Source organism: Schistocerca gregaria, chromosome 5 (assembly GCF_023897955.1).
Source record: "Schistocerca gregaria isolate iqSchGreg1 chromosome 5, iqSchGreg1.2, whole genome shotgun sequence".
Taxonomy (NCBI): domain Eukaryota; kingdom Metazoa; phylum Arthropoda; class Insecta; order Orthoptera; family Acrididae; genus Schistocerca; species Schistocerca gregaria.
Window position 1 is genome coordinate 51,290,056 of NC_064924.1, and position 8,998 is coordinate 51,299,053.

Below are 8,998 nucleotides of genomic sequence, written 5' to 3' on the forward strand. Positions count from 1 at the left end.
TCTCCGGACATTCTCATTTAGGTTTTCCGTGATTTCACTAAACAGTCTCTGGCAAATGCCGGGATGCTCCGTCGCTAATGACCTCGTTGTCAACGGTACGTTAAACACTAATTTCCTCCTCCTGCTTGATAATCAGACATAATGTTACGACTTATCAGTGAGTAAGCTCACAAATCTTGCAACATAACAGGTGGAAAGCTTTGTTTCGTGATAACAGTTCAAACACAGAGGTGTGATTGGAGGCTAGTCATAAACCATTTCACTGCCACAAACTACGCTGAAACAACGCATATGGCACTACTGCTAGAACACGTTAAAGATGGCAGGAAGAATAATTAGAGAGAATATTTGTAGTAGGCGGCTCTAGCCCACGCATTTAAACCAATAACTCATATGAAAAACATCCTTTGCTAAAATAGTTCATCGGTCTATGTCGGTACCAAACGTCTGGCTTAAAAAATATCATAAATAATTTCCACTACAGCTGTACAACAAACAGCTTAGCGGGCCTTTAGCCACTCTGCATTTTAGATGTTTTTAAGCTCGCAATAAGTTTAAGTAATCCTACACGGGAAATTGCTATTCGGTACAAAACAGCATTATCCCAGATGTACAACGCCTGTTAATTTTCGTCACAATGCTTTACATTTGTCGCACTAACAAGGGCGCTGGCGACGTTAGGATCACTGATTTACTTCAAACTTTGTAGACCTTTAGCAGTCCATTAAAACAATTTGCAAGAAGTAAGGTTGACTACTCTGGCAATTCCGCGAAAATCGCAAGATAAGTTTTACGCGTCTATTTTGTGACTCATATATCTGTGCGTAGATGCTGGGCGTCAGAGTTCGTGATGGTCATGCGATCAGCCGCACAGTAGCTTAGCTGCCCTCTGTAGTAAAAAAACTGAGTGAATGGGTCAACAACGTACTTTAACGGATGTTATGGGGCATCCGCCCCGAACAAACGCAACAAACGATAACGAACAATATGTGATCAAAAAAAAAAAGTTATCAGCGTTCGAGCTTCACTCGACGAACGTATATGAGGCGATGGTTCGACTCCCGCTCAACTTAATTACTAATCTCTTTTTCTTCACTGGTAGTATTATTTAATTTATATATGACATTTGAGAGGTAAATTAACGACGAAAACCACGTCTATTTGCATGACGTCTCAGTTTGTTTTCGATGTCTGTTTGACAACTACCACCCTGCAATGTGTGATGCCGAGAGCACGTCCGACAAGTAATTGTGGATTACTGATGTGGTCTGGAACATTGTGACTTCCTTTACTACTAATTGCGAATATAGCCATGGGCATTGTAAAAAGGTCATAAACAAACAGAATTATCGAATGGAATTGGCTCATTTAAACGTAAGCTGCCCCTTACACAGACTTGTGGTTGATGTAAACATAGCAAAAATGTTACGAACTGTAACAGACTTCTGATTTTGTTAGCAACTTAATCTGCCAGGAAGTTTCATATCAGCGCACACTCCGCTGCACAGTGAAAATCTCATTCTGGAAACATCCCCCAGGCTGTGGCTAAGCCATGTCTCCGCTATATCCTTTCTTTCAGGAGTGCTAGTTCTGCAAGGTTCGCAGAAGAGCTTCTGTAAAGTTTGGAAGGTAGGAGACGGATACTGGCAGAAGTAAAGCTGTGAGTACCGGGCGTGAGTCGTGCTTCGGTAGCTCAGTTGGTAGAGCACTTGCCCGCGAAAGGCAAAGGTCCCGAGTTCGAGTCTCGGTCGGGCACACAGTTTTAATCTGCCAGGAAGTTTCATATCAGCGCACACTCTGCTGCAGGGTTAAAATCTCATTCTGGATAACTAAAGTAGTTTATGACCTGTTGAAACCTTACCACAGTTTGGAGAAACCTTATTGGCCAAAGTAAACAGTGCCCTCTATCTGTAAGAATTGTGCATATGTACTAAGATGTTATTTTTTTATCACCATGCATATCAATGGCGAATATACTTTTTAATAATACGACAGTTCTTAAAGAAATAACATTTACGCAATCTTTTTTGAGTGGACCATAAGTTGTGATTTACGAAAAAGATTATGTGGATAAGACAATGCAGTTTTTCAAGAAAATGGAATTAAAGAAATAAAAAAAATCTAAGTTTCAGATAGATTTAAAGGCTAGGGTAGAAGCAATACAATTTTTATTCACTCCAAGCGAAAAAGCTTGATTAGAAAGATGAATCCAAGAACACCTGAAGCGAGAGCGCAAATAAAGTTACACAAGGAGAACAAACCAATGCGTGTTGTTTGTAATGGTAAGGAAACCGTTAATGAGCTCTTGAATATGGTCTTGTACCGTAAGTTAAAGTCTGCATATAAATACCACCAAGTTTACAACGTAAAAAATAGTGTGTGTTCCGTGAACGAAGTGAAGGACATTACAATTTCTGAGGAGGCCGTCCTAGCCTCGTTAGACGTCGTGAACCTCTACACTAATATACCAACTGCAGAAACTTTACAAATTGTTAGGAAAAACTTGATAAAAAAATGGGCCAATGAGTACGGGTGAACACATGGATATGCTAGAGTTCACACTGAGTTTTAATAGTTTCGTCTTCAACGACAAGGTTTTTATTCAAGGTGAAGGTTTAGCTATGAGAAACAGTCTATCAGGCATCTTAGCTGAAATTTTTATGAATGACTTGGAGAACAAAGTTTTCAACTCTTTTCTAGAAAGTAAGGAGAAGTTAATTTATTACAGACGTTATGTTGACGACACTATTTTATTATTCAAAGGGAAAAAAGAAGAAGTAGTGGAAATGACTAAAGTTTTAAAAAGCATCCAAAAATTCAATTCACGCTAGAAATGGAGAACAATGGGGCGATTATTTATTTAGATTTGGTCATCAGAAAGGAGGGAGGTAGGTACGTTTTCGGCGTCTATAGAAAAGACACTTGTTCCGACAACATTATAGAACCGACGTCGCACCACACGGCACAGCATAAAAGAGCGTACTTTCATGCAATGTGCAACAGAGCCCTGAGATTGCCACTAAAGGAAGATGGGTTGCACAAAGAACTAGGCATTATTAATCAAGTAGCAACAGTTAACGGGTACAGGACACAAGATGTTACATGTATGTTCAACAAGATAAAAATAAATCCGCGGGTATCAGTGATGATTCTAGGAAAATAAGTTGAAAGGAAGTTTGCACTCTGACTTATAAAGGACTTGTGTCGGAAAGAACTGCAAAATGCTTTCCAAAAAACATCGCTGTGGCAGTCCAGAATGAAGGGCAAATGGCACATAGACTGAGACATAAACCAGCAACGACAAAACAAATAAAATACAACAATTCCGTTGTACATAAGATCAAATTGGCTGAATGTGACAGTTATTATATAGGACAGACAGGGCGGAATTTTGAAATTGAATACAGGGAACATTGCAGCAATCGGACAGCATTTGGAGCGCATGTAAGGGATAGTAAACATTAAGTGAGTACTATAAATGAACAAACGTTACATAACGCTCCGAAAAGTCTCTATCTCAACGTGCTAGGAGAGATTGAAATATGCGCTCACCAAATAAAAAACTCAGACCTACTACTTAATGAGCAAAGTGATTTTATGCACAGGACTTATTATGAGATTTTTAAAGACATGTTTTAGGCTTACTCTTGAATGCAGCAGCACACTCCAATAAGAACCAGCTGCAGCGGAACGGCATCGAGGTGAATTGGGCGCGGCGTAAGAGGACATGGCGTGGCGCTATGTAGCCTACGTCCTGACATAGGGAAATTCTCTCCACCACCAATCAATACAAAGAAGAGGAAACGCACGTTTCCGAAAGATTATACAAATATTTTAATTACATTTTTATGTTTCTTTAACAATTTTTTAACTACAGTCAATTACATCAGTTCATCGTCCACTCAAAAAAGATTATGCAAATGTTATTTCTTTAAAAATTGTCTTATTGTTAAAAAGTATATTCGCCATTAATATGTATGGTGATAAAAATAACATCTTAGTACATATGTACAATTCTTACAGATAGAGGGCACTTTTTACTTTTACCAATCACGTTTCTCCAAACTATGGTAAGGTTTTAACAGATTATAAATTAATTACTTTGGTTATGACAGTAGTTCTGTACTGACAGGTTACTTCGTAACTGCAATATATGGTATGTTTGCATTTTAATTAGTTCCAAACATTTTTTTGGAAACTAAGATAGTTCTATCAGTAACTATATAATCTCTCTTATTAATTATATTTTAACTTTATCTAACAGATCTGAAGATGGGCAGCTGGCCTGAAACCGGTTATTGAAAATAAAAAACAGCGATCAAAGACTGACATGCCATATTTATATGTGAAGCTTTTTGTCTTGCAGTCATCAAGGGCACACGAGTGGGCCTTCGGTCTAAAAGCCCATATCGATTATGTTTCGTTGTATGGTTCGCATGCTGACACTTGTTGATGGCCCAGCATTGAAATCTGCAGCAATTTGGTGACGGGTTGCACTTCTGTCAAGCTAAATGATTCTCTTCAGTCGTCGTTGGCCCCGTTCTTGTAGAATCTTTTTCCGGCCGCAGCAATGTCGGAGATTACATGTTTTACTGTATTCCTGATATTCACTGTATACTCGTGAAATGGTCGCGCGGGAAAATCCGCAATTTATCCCGTCGCTCGTGCGCCGACTATAATACCACGTTCAAACTCACTTAAATCTTAATAACCAACCATTGTAGCAGCGGTAACCGATCAAACAAGTTTTATACAGGATGTACATAAAGTCCGGGAACACTTTCAATTAGTTATTGCACAAGAACTTAATATTGTACAGATGTCATACATATTGCATTTTGTAGAGAAACTCCGAAAGTTTTTTTTTTTTTTTTTTTTTTTTTTTTTTTTTTTTTTTTTTTTTTTACAAACGTTCGATATGCGAACCATGAGTGACCCGGCAGACGTCAATACGGTAATGGAATTCTTGCCATACGCGTCGAAGCATGGCATCGTCGACTGTGGCAGTCTCTTCCCATATTCTCTAGCTCCAATTTGAATGGTTTCATAGCTTCCGTCGCAAGACTTTCCACTCTGTCATTGGAGCCATTTCGAGTTCACAGGATGTACGACGCACCGATTTCTTTGGACTCCTTATGAATATTTCTCGTACGCACACCACATTCACTTCAATCACACTGGGACGTGCGCTTCTCTTTGCCGGGCACAAGCAACCTGACATCACGAATTTGTTGTGCCAGTGGTAAATGGCCTTTCTTGTTGGTGGCTTCTTACCGTATTTCGTTGCAAACGTGCGTTAAACAGCTGCAGCACACTTGTTTTTGTCGAACTCCAACACACAGAAAACTCGCTCCACACCTGAAGTCGCCATGTTTGCGACTAGCGCTGACTATCGACAAATTACCAAACTATGCTGTTGCCGTATACATGAAAAAAAAGATTTCTCTTTAAAATGACGTATGTTTGATATCTATACAATATCTGGTTCTTGTGCAATAAATAATTGAAAGTGTTCCCGGACTTTATGTACACGCTGTATATGTGTTGCCGACCGCAGCGCTCTATTCTGTCTGTTTACATATCTCCGTATTCGAAAACGAATGCCTATACCAGTTTCTTTGGCTCTTCATTTTATATCTGTGAATCACTTAGTAAGCAAAGATGCTGTTTGGTCTGTTGGCCACTCAACTGGGTGGTCATCAACTCCCGTACAAAGTCTCAATTTTTACAGTCTAATTTTTACACAATCCAACCTAGCCACTGTCACGAATAATGATGATGAAATGATGAGAACAACACACCCACACCCCGGGAAGTGAAAATCCCCAACCCGGTCGGGAATCGAACCCGGGACCCCGTGATCCAGAGGCAGCAACGCTAGCCACCAGACAACCAGCTGCGGACAAAAGCAAAGATAATTTTAACTTCTGTACAAGTTTAAAGAAATGTCTGTTATAGTTGCAGTTTTTATGTATGAACCATACATTAATTATGTAGAAAGTATCCTACTGTGTAATTTATTGTGGAATGGTGATTTTCTAAGCATCATTTCCTATAGTTACGTGTTGCTTCGAATGTAATTTTGTGTGTAGGTTAGTATTTGAACAGTAAAGTAATTACTGTGCAACCTAACCGTTACATAAGTATACCCTACATAACTTGGCCTGTTGACTTTCTACTGCTTATTATCATTTCATTCATCGAGTAAATGCTCAATATGTCACACAGTTACTAGTTATGGTTACAAAGAGGGTAGTAATGTTAATGTTTTCACGGCTAATTCGCTTTTAATGTGTTCGAAAAGTAACCTGAGACAGACTGAAATTTACACTGCGTTATTAAAAGATTCAGTAATTTTGATTGCAAATTGCAAAGTTAGTAAGGAAAACATAGGTACAAAGAAGGTAGCTCCGAAGAAACCATGGGTAACAGAAGAAATACTTCAATTGATTGATGAAAGGAGGAAGTACAAACATGTTCCGGGAAAATCAGGAATACAGGAATACAAGTCGCTGAGGAATGAAATAAATAGGAAGTGCAGGGAAGCTAAGACGAAATGGCTACAGAAAAATGTGAAGACATCGAAAAAGATATGATTGTCGGAAGGACAGACTCAGCATACAGGAAAGTCAAAACAACCTTTGGTGACATTAGGGGAAGTGGCAACAAAACGACTATTGACGTTGGTGTGTAGAATATATGAGTCTGGCGACATACCATCTGATTTTCGTAAAAGCATCATCCACACAATTCCGAAGACGGCAAGAGCTGACAAGTGCGAGAATTATCGCACAATCAGCTTAACAGCTCATTCATCGAAGCTGCTTACAAAAATAATATACAGAAGAATGAAAAAGAAAATTGAGAATGCTCTAGGTGACGACCAGTTTGGCTTTAGGAAAAGTAAAGGCACGAGAGAGGCAATTCTGACGCTACGGCTAATAATGGAAGCAAGGCTAAAGAAAAATCAAGACACGTTCATAGGATTTGTCGACCTGGAAAAAGCGTTCGACAATATAAAATGGTGCAAGCTGTTCAAGATTCTGAAAAAAGTAGGAGTAAGCTATAGGGAGAGGCGGGTCATATACAATATGTACAACAACCAAGAGGGAATAATAAGAGTGGACGATCAAGAACGAAGTGCTCGTATTAAGAAGGGTGTAAGACAAGGCTGTAGCCTTTCGCTCCTACTCTTCAATCTGTACATCGAGGAAGCAATGATGGAAATAAAAGAAAGGTTCAGAAGTGGAATTAAAATACAAAGTGAAAGGATATTAATGATACGATTGGCTGATGACATTGCTATCTTGAGTGAAAGTGAAGTAGAATTAAATGATCTGCTGAACGGAATGAACAGTCTAATGAGTACACAGTATGGTTTGAGAGTAAATCGGAGAAAGACGAAGGTAATGAGAAGTAGTAGAAATGAGAACAGTGAGAACATCAGGATTGATGGTCACGAAGTGAATGAAGTTAAGGAATTCTGCTTCCTAGGCAGTAAAATAACCAATGACGGACGGAGAAGGAGGACATCAAAAGCAGACTCGCTATGGCAAAAAAGGCATTTCTGGCCAAGAGAAGTCTACTAATATCAAATACCGGCCTTAATTTGAGGAAGAAATTTCTGAGGATGTACGTCTGGAGTACAGCATTGTATGGTAGTGAAACATGGACTGTGGGAAAACCGGAACAGAAGAGAATCGAAGCATTTGAGATGTGGTGCTATAGACGAATGTTGAAAATTAGGTGGACTGATAAGGTAAGGAATGAGAAGGTTCTACGCAGAATCGGAGAGAAAAGGAATATGTGGAAAACACTGATAAGGAGAAGGGACAGGATGATAGGACATCTCCTAGGACATGAGGGAATGACTTCCATGGTACTAGAGGGAGCTGTAGAGGGCAAAAACTGTAGAGGAAGACAGAGATTGGAATACGTCAAGCAAATAATTGAGGACGTAGGTTGCAAGTGCTACTCTGAGATGAAGAGGTTAGCACAGGAAAGGAATTCGTGGCGGGCCGCATCAAACCAGTCAGTAGACTGATGAAAAAAAAAAAAAAAAAAAAAACACTATTATGCTTGCTAAGCTTGTGGAGCAAGGAAAATTTTCCTTGCGTAGCCTCAAGCAAATCTTGCTCCGGGAGGCAACCTAATAAAAAAAGACGACTTACTACTGCAATTTAAAGACATTTGAACCTCGTCACGTCTCGTGTCGGGGTTCTGCCAGACATCATGTCTTCCATGTACAGTGTTTTGACAACGTGAATGGTTTTCTGCGTCAGGCGCTACAGGAGGCTCCTCGTCGATAGGATAGGGTCTGATATTTATACCTGCTGTCTTCCCCCTCCATGGTCGATTCTGGGCGCTCCGTTTGTGGCCCGCTCCCATGAGAATCGTCCTGAGACTTTCCGTCTGCGGTCCATGCGCCTGGACGCGAGCTGGCGTTCTGTTCTAAATACGGTGCAGCTGGTGCTCTGACTGGGGTCAATTCCTCATTTCCACATGATCAGTCCTTTTTATTCAGTGCTGCTGCAACCGTTGTGTTTTTAACAACTTTGCAGGTTCCCAGGCTACGCTGAGTTGGTGCTCGGTGTCACGATTCGGGGGGTTTCCGCCACCATTACCTCCTCTGACTCTGATAACATTGACCAATTATATTCGATATATATTTTTTAGTGTGTGTGTGAGAGAGAGAGAGAGAAGGAGAGAGAGAGAGAAAGAGAGGAGGCAGTCTTCTTTTTTACATCTCGTAAATCACCAGAACGATTTCAACCCAACTTTGAACAAATTTTCCTTACTGTTCCAGAACAATCGCTGTCGAAATTCCCGCATCATATGACTTTTAAACATATTACTTCTGTGCTGCTGACTATATTTGGAATAGATTTTGCGAACAGTGTCCATATACACAGCTAATCCACCTACAAAATTATATCATGGTACCACACGTAATATGATGTCGTAAAACCTGAGATGCGTGAAAAAATGACGCATCATG